We start from the raw sequence: 19,604 nt of genomic DNA, 5'->3' as shown, positions 1-19,604 counted from the left end.
GCCATGATGAACTGTATGGAGAATTATATGGGGCTCCTGATTCAATATGGATATTCAAAAAAAACGCAACCTACTGATGTCTCAATTAATTTTACTTTTATTGGTATCTATTTTTATTTTTTTAAATTTACCAATAGCTGCTGCATTTCCTACCCTAGGCTTATACTCGAGTCATTACGTTTTAAAGTTTTTGTAACAAAATTCTCTACGTCCTCATTCATCTCTCAAGTGATTTTATACACATTCACCTTATGTAACATATATTGTAAATCTATACATTTTATTACGGTAATTTGTGGTATGTACCTGCTTTTTGACTAATCTTTATTGTTATTATTGTGGGGCAGCACGGTGGCTCAGTGGTTAGCACAGCAGCCTTGCAGCGCTGGGGTCCTGGGTTCGAATCCCACCCAGGACAACATCTGCAAAGAGTTTGTATGTTCTCTCCGTGTTTGTGTGGGTTTCCTCCGGGTTCTCCGGTTTCCTCCCACATTCCAAAGACATACTGATAGGGAATCTAGATTGTGAGCCCCATCGGGGACAGTGATGATAATGTGTGCAAAAACTGTAAAGCGCTGCGGAATATGTTAGCGCTATATAAAAATAAAGATTATTATTGTTAGTTCCACATTATCAATCAACACGGTTTGTCTTTATTGCTATAGTTTTTAATATCCAGAACTAAGCAATAGTGATGAGCAATCGTGCTGGGGATAAGGTGTTATCCGAGCATGCTCAGGTGTTAACCAAATATCTTTGGTGTGCTTGAAAAATATGCTTGAGTCCCCCAGGCTGCATGTCTGGTGGCTATTCAACAGCTGGCAACACATGCAGGAACTGCCTGTTTGTTAGACCTTTTAAGGCCCCTTCGCATTAAGCGACGCTGCAGCGATACCGACAACGATCCGGATAGCTGCAGCGTCGCTGTTTGGTCGCTGGAGAGCTGTCACACAGACCGCTCTCCAGCGACCAACGATGCCGGTAACCAGGGTAAACATCGGGTAACTAAGCACAGCGCTGGAGGACAGACAGCGGTAGGTAAGTATCTAGTGTTTGGTTTTTTTTTACTTTTAGCATGGTAACCAGGGTAAACATCGGGTTACTAAGCGCGGCCCTGCGCTTAGTTACCCGATGTTTACCCTGGTTACCAGTGAAGACATCGCTGGATCGGTGTCACACTCGCCGATCCAGCGATGTCTCCAGGGAGTCCAGCGACGAAATAAAGTTCTGGACTTTATTCAGCGACCAACGATCTCCCAGCAGGGGCCTGATCGTTGGTCGCTGTCACACATAACGATTTCATTAACGATATCGTTGCTACGTCACAAATAGCAACAATATCGTTAACAATATCGTTATGTGTGAAGGTACCTTTAGTGTACAGCTAGAAGCAGCAGTGGGGAGTCAAGTGTCAAAAGGCTATGAGTGACAAATCTCACACCGTGAGCCAGCTAAGCTCAAAACAAAAGGCTCCCTTGCCATGTAGTTACCATTCGGTCTAAACTGCTTTGTTGAGTCAGCTATGATTCCATAAGGAGTTATTGAGATACTATACATCCTAGCCACACATCTATAATATAAAGCTGGGAGCGTCACTCTGTCTGAAGCCTTTATAGACTGCGCAAGTGCCGGCGCAGTCTGGCCCCCACAGAGTGACGCTCCCAGGAGATCGCGGTATGCGTAAACACTGAACGCACACAGCGATCTCCACCGCATAGCAGGGACCGCCAGGAGGGTGAGTATATTCACCTGTCCCCCGTTCCAGCGCTGCGTGCGGCTCCATCTCCCGGGTCCTCTGCTGTGACGTTTACAGTTCAGAGGGCGCGATGACGCGCTTAATGTGCCGCCCTCTAACTGAACAGTCAAAGCCAGAGGAGCCGGAAGATGGCGGCGCGCAGCGGTGGAACGGGACAGACAGGTGAGTATAGCAAGTGCTGGGGGCCTGAGCTAGCGGTGATACCGGCACCTGACCCCCACAGCGCGCCGGTGTCCCCGCCTGCTCAGGTCCCCAGCACTCGGCGCCCAGCGACCATAGGTGAGTATGGTGTATATATATATATATATATATATATATATATATGTATATATATATATATTTGGGCGCTATCGGACCGTCCAGGCCCCTGCTATGCGTTAAGACCAAACACAGCTTTGTTATCTGGTTTCTTCTGGCTGTTCTATGTGTACCCCTGGGTGCTAGAATGGGTCGAGACCCAGGTGAGCTTTTGCCTTGTTCTGGGGATCTCTGAAATATAGACAACTAGCTATTGAACCCGTTCTACGCCCGGGTGGTGAGCATCTATATTGGTATATGGTCTCCATCCTGATATGTGCTGCTCCATCCTGCGTCCCCATCCTGTCATGAGCTGCTCCATCCTGCGTCCCCATCCTGTCATGTGCTGCACCCATCCTGCACCCCCATTCTGACATGTGCTGCTCCAATCCTGCACCCCCATTCTGACATGTGCTGCTCCATCCTGCGTCCCCATCTTGTCATGTGCTGCACCCATCCTGCGCCCCCATTCTGTCATGTGCTGCTCCCATCCTGCGCCCCCATTGTGACATGTGCTGCACCCATCCTGCGCCCCCATTCTGTCATGTGTTGCACCCATCTTGCGCCCCCATTCTGTCATGTGTTGCACCCATCCAGCGCCCCCATTCTGTCATGTGCTGCTCCCATCCTGCGCCCCCATTGTGACATGTGCTGCTCCCATCCTGCGCCCCCATCCTGACATGTTCTGCACCCATCCTGCGCCTCCATTCTGTCATTTGCTGCTCCCATCCTGCGCCCCCATCCTGTCATGTGCTGCTCCCATCCTGTGCCCCCATCCTGTCATGTGCTGCTCCCATCCTGTGCCCCTGTTCTGTCATGTGCTGCTCCCATCCTGCGCCCATTCTGTCATGTGCTGCTTCCATCCTGCACCCCCGTTCTGTCATGTGCTGCCCTATTCTGTCATGTGCTGCTCCCATCCTGTGCCCCTGTTCTGTCATGTGCTGCTCCCATCCTGCGCCCGTTCTGTCATGTGCTGCTCCCATCCTGCACCCCCGTTCTGTCATGTGCTGCCCTATTCTGTCATGTGCTGCCCTATTCTGTCATGTGCTGCTCCCATCCTGCGCCCCCGTTCTGTCATGTGCTGCTCCCATCCTGCGCCACCATTCTTTAATTTGCTTCTCCCATCTATATGCCCCATAAGCTGCTCCATTATGGTTGATAGCCCCCATAAGATGCTCCATAGTGTATGCCTCCGTACACTGCTCCATAAAGGTTTATGGCCCCCATAAGACGCTCCAGTGTGTATGCCCCGTACACTGCTCCATAAAGGTTTATGGCCCCTATAAGACGCTCCAGTGTGTATGCCCCCCCCCGTACACTACTCCATAAAGGTTTATGGCCCCCATAAGATGCTCCATAATATATAGTGGGTATATATATATATATATATATATATATATATATATATATATATATAGCAGCAGCATATGGGGCATACACTATGGAGCATCTTATGGGGGGCATATAACACTATGGAGCATCTTATGGGGGGCATATAATACAATGGAGCATCTTATGGTGGGCATATAATACAATGGAGCATCTTATGGGGGGCATATAATACAATGGAGCATCTTATGGGGCCATCAACCATAATGGAGCAGTGTACGGGGCACTATATATTATGGAGCATCTTATGGGGGCCATAAACCTTTATGGAGTAGTGTACGGGGGGGGGCATACACACTGGAGCGTCTTATAGGGGCCATAAACCTTTATGGAGCAGTGTACGGGGCATACACACTGGAGCGTCTTATGGGGGCCATAAACCTTTATGGAGCAGTGTACGGAGGCATACACTATGGAGCATCTTATGGGGGCTATGAACCATAATGGAGCAGCTTATGGGGCATATAGATGGGAGAAGCAAATTAAAGAATGGTGGCGCAGGATGGGAGCAGCACATGACAGAATAGGGCAGCACATGACAGAACGGGGGTGCAGGATGGGAGCAGCACATGACAGAACGGGCGCAGGATGGGAGCAGCACATGACAGAACAGGGGCACAGGATGGGAGCAGCACATGACAGAATAGGGCAGCACATGACAGAACGGGGGTGCAGGATGGAAGCAGCACATGACAGAACGGGCGCAGGATGGGAGCAGCACATGACAGAACAGGGGCACAGGATGGGAGCAGCACATGACAGAACGGGGGCACAGGATGGGAGCAGCACATGACAGGATGGGGGCACAGGATGGGAGCAGCACATGACAGGATGGGGGCGCAGGATGGGAGCAGCAAATGACAGAATGGAGGCGCAGGATGGGTGCAGAACATGTCAGGATGGGGGCGCAGGATGGGAGCAGCACATGTCACAATGGGGGCGCTGGATGGGAGCAGCACATGACAGAATGGGGGCGCTGGATGGGTGCAACACATGACAGAATGGGGGCGCAAGATGGGTGCAACACATGACAGAATGGGGGCGCAGGATGGGTGCAGCACATGTCACAATGGGGGTGCAGGATGGGAGCAGCACATGACAGAATGGGGGCGCAGGATGGGTGCAGCACATGACAAGATGGGGACGCAGGATGGAGCAGCACATGTCAGAATGGGGGTGCAGGATTGGAGCAGCACATGTCAGAATGGGGGTGCAGGATGGGTGCAGCACATGACAGGATGGGGACGCAGGATGGAGCAGCTCATGACAGGATGGGGACGCAGGATGGAGCAGCACATATCAGGATGGAGACCATATACCAATATAGATGCTCACCACCCGGGCGTAGAACGGGTTCAATAGCTAGTTGTCTATATTTCAGAGATCCCCAGAACAAGGCAAAAGCTCACCTGGGTCTCGACCCATTCTAGCACCCAGGGGTACACATAGAACAGCCAGAAGAAACCAGATAACAAAGCTGTGTTTGGTCTTAACGCATAGCAGGGGCCTGGACGGTCCGATAGCGCCCAAACCGCCTCCCTAGAACCGCCCATTAAAGAGTTATAATTCATCTTAGGTTTGGGGGTTTTCAGCTGCCAGACACAAGAGGAGGGGATTTAGAAGGAAGGGAGTGACTCAAAGGGGTTAAATGCTCGTGAAAAGCATGGCCTATTGCTTTTGCTATGGGTAGAAGTCAAGGAACAGAGGAGACCACAAGCCTCCCATGTAGCAGTCCCTCCACTGAAAGTCATTCATGTCATCTACTAGTAATGAACCCATATAATCTGCTTATATCTTTTGTCCTACCACTATCTGTATTTGCATATCTAACCATATAGTGAATTGTCTAGTGTGGCCTTAAGGTGATTAAATATATAATTTAACCTTGGGCTGCTCTTTTATCTCGTTATATTGATCCACTTGTCCATTTCTCAGTTTAACTTTCCATGCTATCGGGGTTGGTTTCTGGCCAGATATAATCCCGTTAACGGACCGGGCTTATATCTAACAAGGAACTGGTGGTAGTCCTACCAGGCTGAAAGCGCTCTTTTTCACTTGTGCTAGTGAAAGGGGCCTCTCACAGTTGTGAGTGAGTGTAGGCCACGTCAATGACTGCGTGGACCACATCCTCTTACTCTCCGTGCCTTCCTGGGCCCATGTGTACAGGGGGCATCTGTGTAAAAGTTTACCAAGCTGACCTTACGTGTCGCCAGGCGGTATGGAATGTCACTTTGGTGAAAATGGAGAGATCGAATTATGTGATCCATCTAATGTAATTGACTTCAGAGGTGCAGATTCATCACATGTAGTTGAAGCGGTGGGATTCTGTGTGATCTCTCCGATGCCATCCTTCACACCACTGAAATAAGCATTTTTTTCAAATACATTCTTTTTTTAGATTTGCCTGTGAGTGGCGTAGGTGATCCCTTTTCATATATTTAGTTTTATAAATCACAAGCGGTAACAGTCACATGGGAAAGACCATCACAGGGGGCAAAGATGTACTGAGACTGACATGGACAAAGTCCTAACACAGGCAACAGAAATACATATGTATTAAAAAAAAAAAAAAAAAACTTAGCTGAATGTTTAGGTACCTCAGCAGTACAGTGAGTTAAATTGGGTGAACATTCCTTTACAGATTTGATGTGGATATACGAGTACGCACCCTTACAGGAGCTACCCAGTCATAGGCTATTGATAATCTATGCCGAGGATAGACCATCATCAATACAAGATCAGTGGGAATCTGACAATATGTCATCAATATCTTGTGATCCGAGAACCCCTTTAAAGGGAATCTGTCACCCCAAAATTGCCCTATAAGCTGCGGCCACCGGCATCAGGGGCTTATCTACAGCATGCTGTAATGCCGTAGGTAAGCCCCTGATGTAACCTGAAAGGTAAGAAAAACAAGTTCTAGTATAATCACCCAGGGGCGGTCCCCCGGTGTGGTCCGGTCCGATGGGCGTCACGGTCCGGTGCCTCCTATCTTCTTATGATGACGTCCTCCTCTTTTCTTTCTGTCGTGGCTCCTGCGCAGGCGTACTTTGTCCTGTTGAGGTCAGAGCAAAGTACTGCAGTGCGCAGGCGCCGGGAAAGGTCAGAGAGGCCCAGCACCTGCGCACTGCAGTACTTTGCTCTGCCCTCAATAGGACAAAGTACGCCTGCGCCAAAGCCGCGGCAGGAAGCATGATGACATCGTATAAAGATAGGAGGCGCCAGACCCCGACACCCATCGGACCGTACCGCCCCCCAGGTGGGTATAATCTAACCTGTTTTTCTTACTTTTCAGGATACATTGGGGGCTTATCTCCAGCATTACAGAATGCATTACACAATGCTGTAGATAAGCCATGATGCCGGTGTTTTGCTTCCTATGCTTCTCTATATACACTGCCGTACGGGGACACACAAGTGATAGCCAGGAGCAGAGCGCCATTACAGCTCAGCCAGCAATACAAGAACATGGAAAGAAAAACTACAAGTGTCCCGAGAGCCTGAGCACGCTCCAGCCATCACCTAGGCCCTGCGCGCCACCTGCACGGTATCATGGCCGCCTATCACAATGCCCGCTCTCACATGTACCGGACCTGCACCGGCGGCTGCTCTCCTCCCTCTTTATAACGGCGGCAGCACTCACCGCCGCCTCCTGGTTTCCGGGACACGCACCAGCTCAGTACTTGAGGCAGCGAGCTATAGAAGGCTACCAATACAGCCTGACTGTAATGCCGTAAAGTGCGCCACCAAAGAACATACGCATGCGCAGGTTTCCAGCACTAGTTGTTGCTGGACGGCAGTGGGCGCTGAGGAGCAGAGTTCCGCTTCCGTGTGTTGTTACGGTCCAGTCTAGATCGGAGATGATTTTCTGTGATCCTCATATTAATTAGCCCCTCCGATGTAGACGGCTCAGTGCTGAAGTGACTAGATCGGAGGTGATATTTTGTGCGCCACATTTTACCAGCTCCGCTCTGGCCGGTTCAGTGCTGAGGTGACTACATCGGTGACTCCGCTAATCCCTCCGCTGCAGTCAGTCAGCACGGAAACGTTCAGAGGGAGCGGATTCCTGGAGCTCCTCATACACACTCCATCCCAGCCCCCTCTTCTGGCTTTTTAATACGTTTCCTTTGGAATTTCTCAAGGTTTTAATGGAGCAAACATCACATGTCAGAGAGGAAGGTTCATTACACTGTTCTGTATTTTATGTAGTTGGGAAAAATTATTTTTTCCCCCATCTACTATATAATTGTCTAAGGGGTACTTCCGTCTGTCCTTCTGTCTGTCTGTCTGTCTTTCTGTCTAACGGATATTCATTGGTCGCGGCATCTGTCTATCATGGAAATCCAAGTCGCTGATTGGTCGCAGCAAAACAGCCACGACCAATCAGCGACGGGCACAGTCCAGAAGAAAATGGCCGCTCCTTACTCCCCGCAGTCAGTGGCCAGCACCCGCTCCATACTCCCCGCTCCCTGCAGTGTCCCCGGTGCCCGCTCCACACTCCCCACTACCCGCAGTCAGTGTCCCCTCCGCTCCATGCTCCCCGCAGTCACTTTCCCCGGCGCCTGCTCCATACTCCCCTCCGGTCACCGCTAACACAGGGTTAATGCCGGTGGTAACGGACCGCGTTGTGCCGCGGGTAACGCACTCCGTTACCGCCGCTATTAACCCTGTGTGTCCCCCAACCTTTTACTATTAATGCTGCCTATGCGGCATCAATAGTAAAAAAAAAGTAATATTAAAAAAAAAAAAAAAACTGCTATACTGAGGCGCTCGCGCCTGCCGCCATCTTTCTTTCCCAGCGAGGCTTTGCAAAATTACCCAAAAGACCTAGCGGTCTCGCGAGACCGCTAGGCCATCTGGGTAATTTCGCAAACCATCCTGGGAACGGAAGATGGCGGCAGCCGCGCAAACATCGGCACAGCGCCGTTGGATCCCAGGAGGCGGAGAGACTGGACGCTGAGGAGCAGCAACCAGAATGGTGAGTATATTAGAACTACAAGGGGCCCTCGGATCGTTAGGTGAGTATGTTTATTTTTTAACCTGTGACATACGTGGCTGGGCAATATACTACGTCACTGGGCAGTATACTACGTGGCTCTGTGCTGTATACTACGTGACTGGGCAATATACTACGTGGCTCTGCTGTATACTACGTCACTGGGCAATATACTACGTGGCTCTGCTGTATACTACGTCACTGGGTAATATACTACGTGGCTGGGCAATATACTATGCGGCTCTGTGCTGTATACTACGTGGCTGGACAATATACTATGTGGCTGGGCAATATACTACGTAGCTGGGCAAGATACTACATGGCTGGGCAATATACTACGTGGCTGGGCAATATACTACGTGGGCTGTGCAATATACTACGTGGCCATGCATATTCTAGAATACCCGATGCGTTAGAATTGGGCCACCATCTAGTAATTTATAAATCTTACGTTTGTCACTTTTCTACTATATAATTGTCACTTCCGTCTTTCTGTCTGTCACGGATATTCATTGGTCGCGGCCTCTGTCTGTCATGGAATCCAAGTCGTTGATTGGTTGTGGCAAAACGCCCACGACCATTGCCACGACCAATCAGCGACGGCCACAGTCCGGCGACAAAATGGCAGCTCTTTCCTCCCTGCAGTCAGTGCCCGCTCCATACTCCCCTCCAGTCATCCAATCAGCCCTTAATGCCAGCGTTACCGGAGCGCGGTGTAACGCACTCCGGTTACACAGCTATTGATGCAGCATCAATAGTAAAAAGATCTAATGTTACAAATAATTTAAAAAAAATACGTTAGTCTCACCCTCCGACGTAGCGCTCTGTCCTAGGCAGTGCAAGCGGCAGGTTCCGGTGCTAAGGATGCTATGTGAGAAGGACCTGCCATGACGCCACGGTCATGTGACCGCGACGTCATCACAGGTCCTGCGCTCATACCAACCCTGGGACCGGAAGCTGCCGCGTGCACCGCACACAGGCGACAGGACTACAAGGGGCCTTCGGAGGGTGAGTATATGTTTATTTTTTATTTTTTAACCTGTTACATATGTGGCTGGGCAATATACTACGTGACTAGGCAGTATACTACATGTCTGTGCTGTATACTACGTGGCTATGTGCTGTGTGCTCTGTCGCTGTGCAATATACTACGTGGCTGGGCAATATACTACGTGGCTGGGCAATATACTACGTCACTGGGCAATATACTACGTGACTGGGCAATATACTACGTGACTGGGCAATATACTAAGTGACTGGGCAATATACTACATGGCTGGGCAATATACTACGTAGCTGGGCAATATACTACGTGGTTGGGCAATATACTACGTGACTGGGCAATATACTATGTGGCTGGGTAATATACTACGTGGCTGGGCAATATACTACGTGGCTGGGCAATATACTACGTGGGCTGTGCAATATACTACGTGGACATGCATATTCTAGAATACCCGATGCGTTAGAATCGGGCCACCATCTAGTTATAATATAATGACGCTGAGCGCTGATGATTCAGTGTCACCAGAATGTGCCGTCTCCCGTCTGCTGAGAATACCAGCCCCCAGCTGTGAGCTTTAGCAAAACTGGTTGTCAAAAATGGGGGGGGGGGGGGGGGGGATGCACGCTGTTTTTTAAAAATATTTAATTTTAAAAAATCCAGCTTGGGGAGCCCTCTATTCTTGGTAACCAGCCGGGGAGCCCTCTATTCTTGGTAACCAGCCTTGCTGAAGCTGACAGCTGAGGGTTGCAGCCCCCAGCTGTGAGTTTTGCCTGGCTGGTTGTAGAAAATACAAGGGAACTCGCTGTTTTTTCATTTATTTATTTATTAATAGTCCCATCAGCCGCAGCCTGCTGTCTCTTTTATCACTTAAATGTAACTCATCATTCTCCCCTGCTCGCGCAGGGGAGAGCCGTGTTCAGCACCCGGCGCCGTGGAATAACGCTTCTTCCCCGGCGCCCGTCCTTGTGGTACTGATGCGGCACATGCATGCCACACGTGTCACAAGTATTACACACACGGACACTGACATCTCCGGTACCGGAAAATCAGGACATGTGAAAGAGGCGTTATAGCCGGTTTTTATGTTTGGCTGCTGTCACTCACTAAAAGACGCTTTTTATTGCAAAAAATAGTTTTTGCATCACCATATTTTGAGAGCTATAATTTTTCTATATTTTGGCCCACAGAGTCATGTGAGGGCTTTTTTTTTGTGAGACAAGTTGATGTTTTTACTGGTACCATTTTCGGACACACAACATTTTTTTATCACTTTCTATTTTGATATTTGGGAGGCAGAATGAATAAAAACCAGTAATTCAGCAATTTCTTTTTTTTTTTGGGGGGGGGGGGGGTTTATACTGTTCCATGTGTGGTAAAATTGATAAGGCGGTCTTATTCTTTGGATCTTAACGATTGCAGCGATACCACATTTACATTTTTTTTATGTTTTGGCGCTTTTATGCAATAAAAACTAATTTATAGAAAAAAATATTATTTTTGCATGCCATTATTCTGAGAGCTATAACTTTATTTTTCTGCTGATGGAGCTGTATAGCGGTTTGTTTTTTGCAGGACAAGATGACGTTTTCAGAGGTACCATGTTTATTAATATCCATCTTTTTGATTGCATGTTATTCCACTTTTTGTTCAGCGGTATGATGATGATGCATTGTTTTTTGCCTTGTTTTTTATTTTTTATGGTGTCCACTAAAGAGGTTAACTAGTGCTACAGTTTTATAGGTTGGGTCGTTGCGGACGCGGCGATACCAAATATGTGTACTTTTATTGTTTAGATTTTTTTATTCAAATATTTAGTGATAGAATATACACTGCTCAAAAAAATAAAGGGAACACTAAAATCCCACATCCTAGATATCACTGAATGAAATATTCCAGTTATAAATCTTTATTCATTACCTAGTGGAATGTGTTGAGAACAATAAAACATAAAAATGATCAACGTAAATCACAACTAATATCCCACGGAGGTCTGGATTTGGAATAATACTCAAAATCAAAGTGGAAAATCAAATTCCAGGCTGATCCAACATTAGTGGAAATGCCTCAAGACAAAGAAATGATGTTCAGTTGTGTGTGTGTGTTGCCTCCATGATCTCCCTACAACGCCTGGGCATGCTCCTGATGAGGCGGCGGATGGTCTGAGGTATTTCCTCCCAGACCTGGACTAAACCATCTGCCAACTCCTGGACAGTCTGTGATGTAACGTGCCGTTGGTGGATGGTGCGAGACATGATGTCCCAGATATGTTCAATCGGATTCAGGTCTGGGGAATGGGCAGACCAATCCATAGCTTTAATGCCTTCATCTTGCAGGACCTGCTGACACACTCCAGCTACATGAGGTCTGGCATTGTCCTGCTGTAATAATTATATGGATACTACGGAATCTAATAGCATGGGATAAAGCCAGTCCGAGAACAAAGTTGCAGCAAAGAATATTTTTACTCAAAACAGAAAAGTAAACAGAATAGACCCAGATATTTCTGCAATTGCAGCGAGGTCTTCAGCTCTATATAGTAAAAAGCAAACAGAACATAATAGAGATATTCCTGCTGTAGTAACAAGGTCCTCAGCACAATAAGGTAAATCACAGCAAACTTAGAGGCAGACAGATATTTAAACAATGAAGTCCATTTTATAGTGCAAATGCACACAGTACTTTAAATGAGGAAGTCCAGCAAAACTTGATCACACATGTGCCAGTACTTGTAAGTAGGAGTCCAATGATTCACAGTAGGGTTGAGCGACCTTGACTTTTTTAGGGTCGAGTCGGGTTTCGCGAAACCCGACTATCTCAAAAGTCGAGTCGAGTGAAATCGGCCGACTGTGGCGAAAAGTGGAGGATCGACCGAAACACGAAACCCAATGCAAAGTCAATGGGATATTTCTTCTTCTTCTCCTTCTTCTCCTCCTTCTCCTCCTTCTCTCTCTCTCTCTCTCTTTAAGCTTTGTCAACATCGCTAGTGGAGGAATAGCCATTCTTCCTCACAGCAGGTGGCTAGTCAAATGTACATATTACATAGACTGCCTGGAGCCCACCAGTCTAGAATCTTCTGGTGGACCCAACCATTGAATAGAAGGTGTAACCCCTACCCCCTTCATGGGCGGATCCCAGGAGCTCAGACAATCCATTCTTATTTTGAGATCAGATGTGAGTTGATCCTTGAAGGAGAAGGAGTGGGGATTCTTAGCTGAGGCAAGACCCCATGTCCATCGGTGACTGTGTTAGCGAACGGGGCGAGACTTGAGCTGAGGACATATCTCGTCGTTCGTGAGATTGTTTTGAGATCCCTTGGACTCGTGTGGACTATTGCTTTGTTAGCTGGCACAAGGATTATCGGGAGGTGCCCCCGAATCTGTTCCGTTAGACTAATTGTGGACTCTGTAGATCTACCTGCATGTGTTGTTCCAGCGTTCTTGATAATAAATCTGTTGAATCATCCCTTGGCCTGTTGTCCCTTCTTGCTCTGCCGTACACCCCGTCACAAACTTATAGTGCAAATGCACACAGTACTTTAAATGAGGAAGTCCAGCAAAACTTGATCACACATGTGCCAGTACTTGTTAGTAGGAGTCCAATGATTCACAGATGATGCGTTGTGTAAATGCAGTCCTGGGAAAGAGAGGACGAGGGGAAGAGAGAGAGAGCGCTATCTAAGCGTAGCAGATGAGTAAATATTTCTGGATGAGACAAGCACAACTTGAATCTTGCTCACCTGATGTGGTTGTGCAAAGAGACACAACACTGGGAAAAGTTTTGCAAACAAGGAAGATACTTCCACAGGTGCGCAGCCCGTTGCAGAAGTTCCAGAGGCGAGAGGTAGCTGAATGGAGAAAGGCAGACCACCAAGTAGTGAGCAGAAGAAGCAGGGAGTTCACCAGCAAACCGGCAGAAGCTCAGGAGCCAGCAGCACAAAATACTCAGGCACCTTAGCACACATGACCCGGACTTAAATAATCAGGACAGACAGGAAGTTCCATGACAGGGTGAGATCCAAGACTCCATCTTGGATCAGGGCGAACAGGCACCAGGAAAGTCCAGAATCCTTACATTACTCCCACCTGAGAAGCGGCCTCGGGACGATCCAGGACCAGGCTTGTCAGGATATTTCTGATGGAACAAAGTAATTTTTTGAGGAGCACAGATATTGCCCACCGGCTCCCAAGAGTTCTCCGACGGATATCCTTGCCATTTGATGAGGTACTGCAGTTGATTTTTGCGGATCCTGGAGTCCAGAATTTTCTCTACCACAAACTGTTCTTGTCCGTCCACTAACACAGGCTGAGGAGGAGGTGTAATCCGACCCTGAAATGTATTTGGAGATACCGGTTTTAACAGGGAGACATTAAACACAGGGTGTACCTTCAAGGTTCTTGGCAACTTCAGACGACAGGCAACGGAACTCACGATCCCAGAGATCTTGAACGGGCCAATGAACTTTTGTCCGAGTTTCTGTGATGGAATGTTCAATCTCAAGTTTTTAGTAGATAACCACACAGAGTCCCCTACCTTGAACATGGGTGCAGGCTTCCGAAACCTGTCGGCAGATCTCTTATATCTCTCTTGTGCAGTAGATAGCGATTCCTTCAGGGTTTCCAGATTCTGTCTCATTGCCGCCAACCCTTCATGAACTGCAGGTACCGGTGCATTGATTGGAGATCTGGGAAGAATACTGGGGTGATAACCTAGGTTGGCAAAGAAAGGTGTTACCTTAGTAGAAGGGCTCTGAGAGTTGTTATAACAGAATTCTGCGAGCGGGAGCAACTCCAACCAGTCATCCTGAGAATGGCTGATATAACATCGAAGATACTGTTCTAGAGTCTGATTCGTCCGTTCTGTCTGCCCATTAGTCTGTGGATGGTATGCAGAGGACAGATAAACATTAACACCAAGCGAACCACAGAATCCTTTCCAGAACTTGGACGTAATCTGCACTCCCCGATCTGAGATGACTTAGTCCGGAACTCCATGCAGCCGAAACACATTCTGGATGACCAGATCTGCCGTCTCCTTGGCGGAGGGAAGACCAGTGCAGGGAATGAAGTGGGCAGCCTTAGTAAGGCGATCTACAACCACCACAATATAACTTTTGCCCCCAGAGGTGGGCAATTCAACTATAAAGTCCATTGAAATAGACCCCCAAGGACGAGAGGGGACAGGTAGTGGTTGAAGCAGTCCAGTAGGTAATACGCGGGGAGTCTTGAAACGTGCACATACCTCCCAAGAGAGAACATAGCTATTCACGTCCTTCAGACAGGTAGGCCACCAAAAAAAAGCTCAGAAACTCCTGTGTCTTCTGTACCCCCCGATGACCCGCCAACTTGGAATCATGGAAAAACTTGAGGACATGCAGCTTTATGGCCTCTGGAACGTATAAACGTTGATCCCGGATCCACATACTGTTTCAGAGAACTAAGTTCACATCAGCAGTCGGGTTGGCGAGAAATGGATCTGCGTCATAGGCCTCCTTAATGGTCTTCCATAAGTCCTTATTCTGAATGACTCCGATAAAGTTGGCATCAGACAGGACGGTCTTAGACGGGGTCCCAGGTACGGAATCCGTGGCATCGATTCGGGAACCTGGGCGGTAAGAAATGACAAAGTTAAATTGATTCAAAAAAAGACTCCAAGGAGCCTGCCGTGGAGAAAGACATCTCGCAGATCTAAGGAACTCCAGGTTGCGATGATCCGTGAGCACAATAACTTGTTGTGATGCCCCCTGCAGATGGTGTTTCCATTCCTTAAATGCAGCGATAATGGCAAGAAGCTCCTTATCTCCCACATCATAGATCTTTTCTGCTGCGGAGAGTCTGCAAGAAAAAAAAGCACATGGATGTAACAAGCTTTTCTCTCCTGTTCTCTGTGAGAGGATGGCCCCCAGAGCACAGTCCGAAGCGTCCACTTCTACGATGAAAGGAAGTGCTGGGTTTGGGTGAATTAGTACAGGTGCAGACGTAAACCGGGATTTAAGACAATCAAAAGCTTCCTGAGCCAGTGCGGACCACAAAAAAGTATTTTCCTTCTTAGTTAGTTGTGTAATGGGCCGCACAATCTCAGAGAAGTTACGAATTAATTGTCTATAGAAGTTTGCGAATACAATGAAACGCTGTACCTCCTTGACATTTTTAGGTGCAGGCCAATCAAGAATAGCCTGGATCTTACTTGCCTCCATGTTAAGCCCCTGTGGCGAGATGACATACCCCAGGAACTGAATCTCTGTGCGATGGAATTCGCATTTCTCAGGCTTAATGTAGAGGTGATTCTCTTTTAGACGCCTCAGGACGGTCTTCACATGCTCCTGATGTTCCTGCAAAGAGTCAGAGAAAATCAAAATGTCATCCAGGTAGATCACAACAAAATTGTCCAACAGATCTCTGAATATATCATTTGCTAGATGTTGAAAAGTAGCCGGAGCATTGCAGAGACCGAAATGCATCACAAGATATTCGAAATGTCCATACCGACACCTAAATGCTGTCTTCCATTCATCTCCAGAATGGATCCTAATTAAATTATATGTTCCTCGGAGATCCAACTTGGAGAAGATCTTGACCTGTCGTACCCTTTCCAGCAGTTGAATTAATGGTAACGGATAGCGATTCCGGACGGTCACTTTATTGAGCTCTCGATAGTCAATACATGGTCTAAGAGTTCCATCTTTCTTTTTAACAAAAAAAATGGGTGCTCCTGTGTTATGATCCGGTGACCTTGGAGCAGCATGTAAACTTTCACTGGAGTTGGTGGTAACTATACTGACCGCAAATCCTGATCTTAACACCACAACTAGAAGTAGCCGTGGGGTGTACCTAACAAGCCCTAGACACCTCATCACAGCCGGAGGACTAAATACCCCTAAAGATGGAAATAGGAATACTATCTTGCCTCAGAGCAGAACCCCAAAGGATAGGCAGCCCCCCACAAATATTGGCTGTGAGTAGGAGACGAAAGACACACACAGTCAGAAAACAGGATTTAGCACAAGAGGCCGCTCTAGCTAAAATAGGAAAGGATAGGACAGAGTTCTGTGCGGTCAGTATTAAAACCCTTCCAAAAATATCCACAGCAGATTATACAAAAATTCCTCCATCTAACTAAAGACGTGGAACGTATATCTGCAACTCCAGAGACTACTAAACTCAGAGCAGAAATACAATCAAAAACAAGCACACAGCTTGTGTGCCATAGAAAAAGAAACAGACACTTATCTTTGCTGAATTGGCAGCTAAGCAGGAGAAGCCAGACAGAGATCAAATCCTTCCCAAGAAACATTGACAACTGGAAAGGACTAATGAGTCCTGCAAACCTAAATACTCCAGTCAGAACTGCAATCAGTAGATACACCTGTCCAGGACTGCAGCCCAGATACAACTGCATTACCACCTACAACCACCGGAGGGAGCCCAAAAGCAGAATTCACAACACTCCTGCTGGTGATGAGGAGGGGTGAATGAAACCCCTAGCCAAATTCTCATCGATGTACTCTTTCAATGCTTGCAACTCTGGGGCTGCTAGTGGATAGACATTCTTGAAGGGAATAGCTGCTCCGGGAAGCAGCTCAATGGGACAGTCATACGGTCTGTGAGGAGGAAGCTGGTCTGCCATCTTTTTCTCACAAATGTCTGAAAATTCACTATAAGCAGGTGGTAAAGACGATACCTCAGTAACCCGTACTGTAGCCCGTGGACTTGTCTGGCCTGTTACCAGTGTCTCCTTTGATGGAAAGGTGATCTCCTTAGTCTCCCAGTTGATAGTAGGATTGTGTAACTGCAACCATGGAATTCCTAAAATTAACGCCTTCATGACCCAGCCTATTTTGACCTTAAAGACCTGGCCGTTTTTTGCAATTCTGACCAGTGTTCCTTTATGAGGTAATAACTCAGGAACGCTTCAATGGATCCTAGCGGTTCTGAGATTGTTTTTTCGTGACATATTGGGCTTCATGTTAGTGGTAAATTTAGGTCAATGAATTCTGTGTTTGTGATAAAAATGGAAATTTGGCGAAAATTTTGAAAATTTCGCAATTTTCACATTTTGAATTTTTATTCTGTTAAACCAGAGAGTTATGTGACACAAAACAGTTAATAAATAACATTTCCCACACGTCTACTTTACATCAGCACAATTTTGGAAACAACATTTTTTTTTGCTAGGAAGTTATAAGGGTTAAAATTTGACCAGCGATTTCTCATTTTTACAACGAAATTTACAAAACCATTTTCTTTAGGGACCACCTCACATTTGAAGTCAGTTTGAGGGGTCTATATGGCTGAAAATACCCAAAAGTGACACCATTCTAAAAACTGCACCCCTCAAGGTGCACAAAACCACATTCAAGAAGTTTATTAACCCTTCAGATGCTTCACAGCAGCAGAAGCAACATGGATGGAAAAAATGAACATTTAACTTTTTAGTCACAAAAATGATCTTTCAGCAACAATTTTTTAATTTTTCCAATGGTAAAAGGAGAAACTGAACCACGAAAGTTGATGTCCAATTTGTCCTGAGTACGCTGATACCTCATATGTGGGGGTAAACCACTGTTTGGGCGCACGGCAGGGCTTGGAAGGGAAGGAGCGCCATTTGACTTTTTGAACGAAAAATTGGCTGCACTCTTTAGCGGACACCATGTCACATTTGGAGAGCCCCCGTGTGCCTAAAAATTGGAGCTCCCCCACAAGTGACCCCATTTTGGAAACTAGACGCCCCAAGGAACTTATCTAGATGCATAGTGAGCACTTTACACCCCCAGGTGCTTCACAAATTGATCCGTAAAAATGAAAAAGTACTTTTTCTTCACAAAAAAATTCTTTTAGCCTCAATTTTTTCATTTTCACATGGGCAACAGGATAAAATGGATCCTAAATTTGTTGGGCAATTTCTCCTGAGTACACCGATACCTCACATGTGGGGGTAAACCACTGTTTGGGCACATGGTAAGGCTCGGAAGGGAAGGAGCGCCATTTGACTTTTTGAATGAAAAATTATCTCCATCATTAGCGGACACCATGTCGCGTTTGGAGAGACCCTGTGTGCCTAAACATTGGAGCTCCCCCACAAGTGACCCCATTTTGGAAACTGGACCCCCCAAGGAACTTATCTAGATGCCTAGTGAGCACTTTAAACCCTCAGGTGCTTCACAAATTGATCCGTAAAAATGAAAAAGTACTTTTTTTTCACAAAAAATTTATTTTCGCCTCAATTTTTTCATTTTCACATGGGCAATAGGATAAAATGGATCCTAAAATTTGTTGGGCAATTTCTCTGAGTACGCCGATACCTCATATGTGGGGGTAAACCACTGTTTGGGCACATGGTAAGGCTTGGAAGGGAAGGCGCGCCTTTTGACTTTTTGAATGGAAAATTAGCTCCAATTGTTAGCGGACACCATGTCGCGTTTGGAGAGCCCCTGTGTACCTATGCATTGGAGCTCCCCAACAAGTGACCCCATTTTGGAAACTAGACCCCCCAAGGAACTTATCTAGATGCATACTGAGCACTTTAAACCCCCAGGTGCTTCACAGAAGTTTATAAAGAAGAGCCATGAAAATAAAAAATAATTTTTCTTTCCTCAAAAATGATTTTTTAGCCTGGAATTTCCTATTTTGCCAACGGTAATAGGAGAAATTGGACCATAATTGTTGTTGTCCAGTTTGTCCGGAGTACGCAGATACCCCATATGTGGGGGTAAACCACTGTTTGGGCGCACGGCAGGGCTCGGAAGGGAAGGCACGCCATTTGGCTTTTTAAATGGAAAATTAGCTCCAATCATTAGCGGACACCATGTCGCGTTTGGAGAGCCCGTGTGTGCCTAAACATTGGAGATACCCCACAAATGACCCCATTTTGGAAACTTGACCCCCAAAGGAACTAATCTAGATGTGTGGTGAGCACTTTGAACCCTCAAGTGCTTCATAGAAGTTTAGAACGCAGAGCCATGAAAAAAAAAAAAAAATCTTTTCTCAAAAATGATTTTTTAGCCCGCAATTTTTTATTTTCCCAAGGATAACAGGAGAAATTTTACCCCAATATTTGTTGTCCACTTTCTCCTGAGTACGGTGATACCCCATATGTGGGGGTAAACTAGTGTTTGGGCACATGTCGGGGCTCGGAAGTGAAGTAGTGACGTTTTGAAATGCAGA

The 19,604-nt window shown here is 46.9% G+C and overlaps 1 protein-coding gene across 2 annotated transcripts in view; it reads right to left on the bottom strand.

Moving 5' to 3' along the window:
* Positions 1 to 7,234, bottom strand: part of LOC138642408 (uncharacterized) — a 125,528-nt gene extending 118,294 nt beyond the window's left edge. Inside the window, exon 1 of one of the 2 annotated variants that reach the window (XM_069730539.1) lies at positions 7,086 to 7,234. The gene's annotated coding sequence lies outside the window, so the exon portion shown is untranslated. The remainder of the gene's footprint in view (positions 1 to 7,085) is intronic. The other variant, XM_069730538.1, reaches the window with a different exon arrangement.
* Positions 7,235 to 19,604: the final 12,370 nt, after the last annotated feature.

Source organism: Ranitomeya imitator, chromosome 6 (assembly GCF_032444005.1).
Source record: "Ranitomeya imitator isolate aRanImi1 chromosome 6, aRanImi1.pri, whole genome shotgun sequence".
Taxonomy (NCBI): domain Eukaryota; kingdom Metazoa; phylum Chordata; class Amphibia; order Anura; family Dendrobatidae; genus Ranitomeya; species Ranitomeya imitator.
Note: the sequence above shows the minus strand (reverse complement) of the source record. Positions and strands in the feature narration are given on the sequence as shown.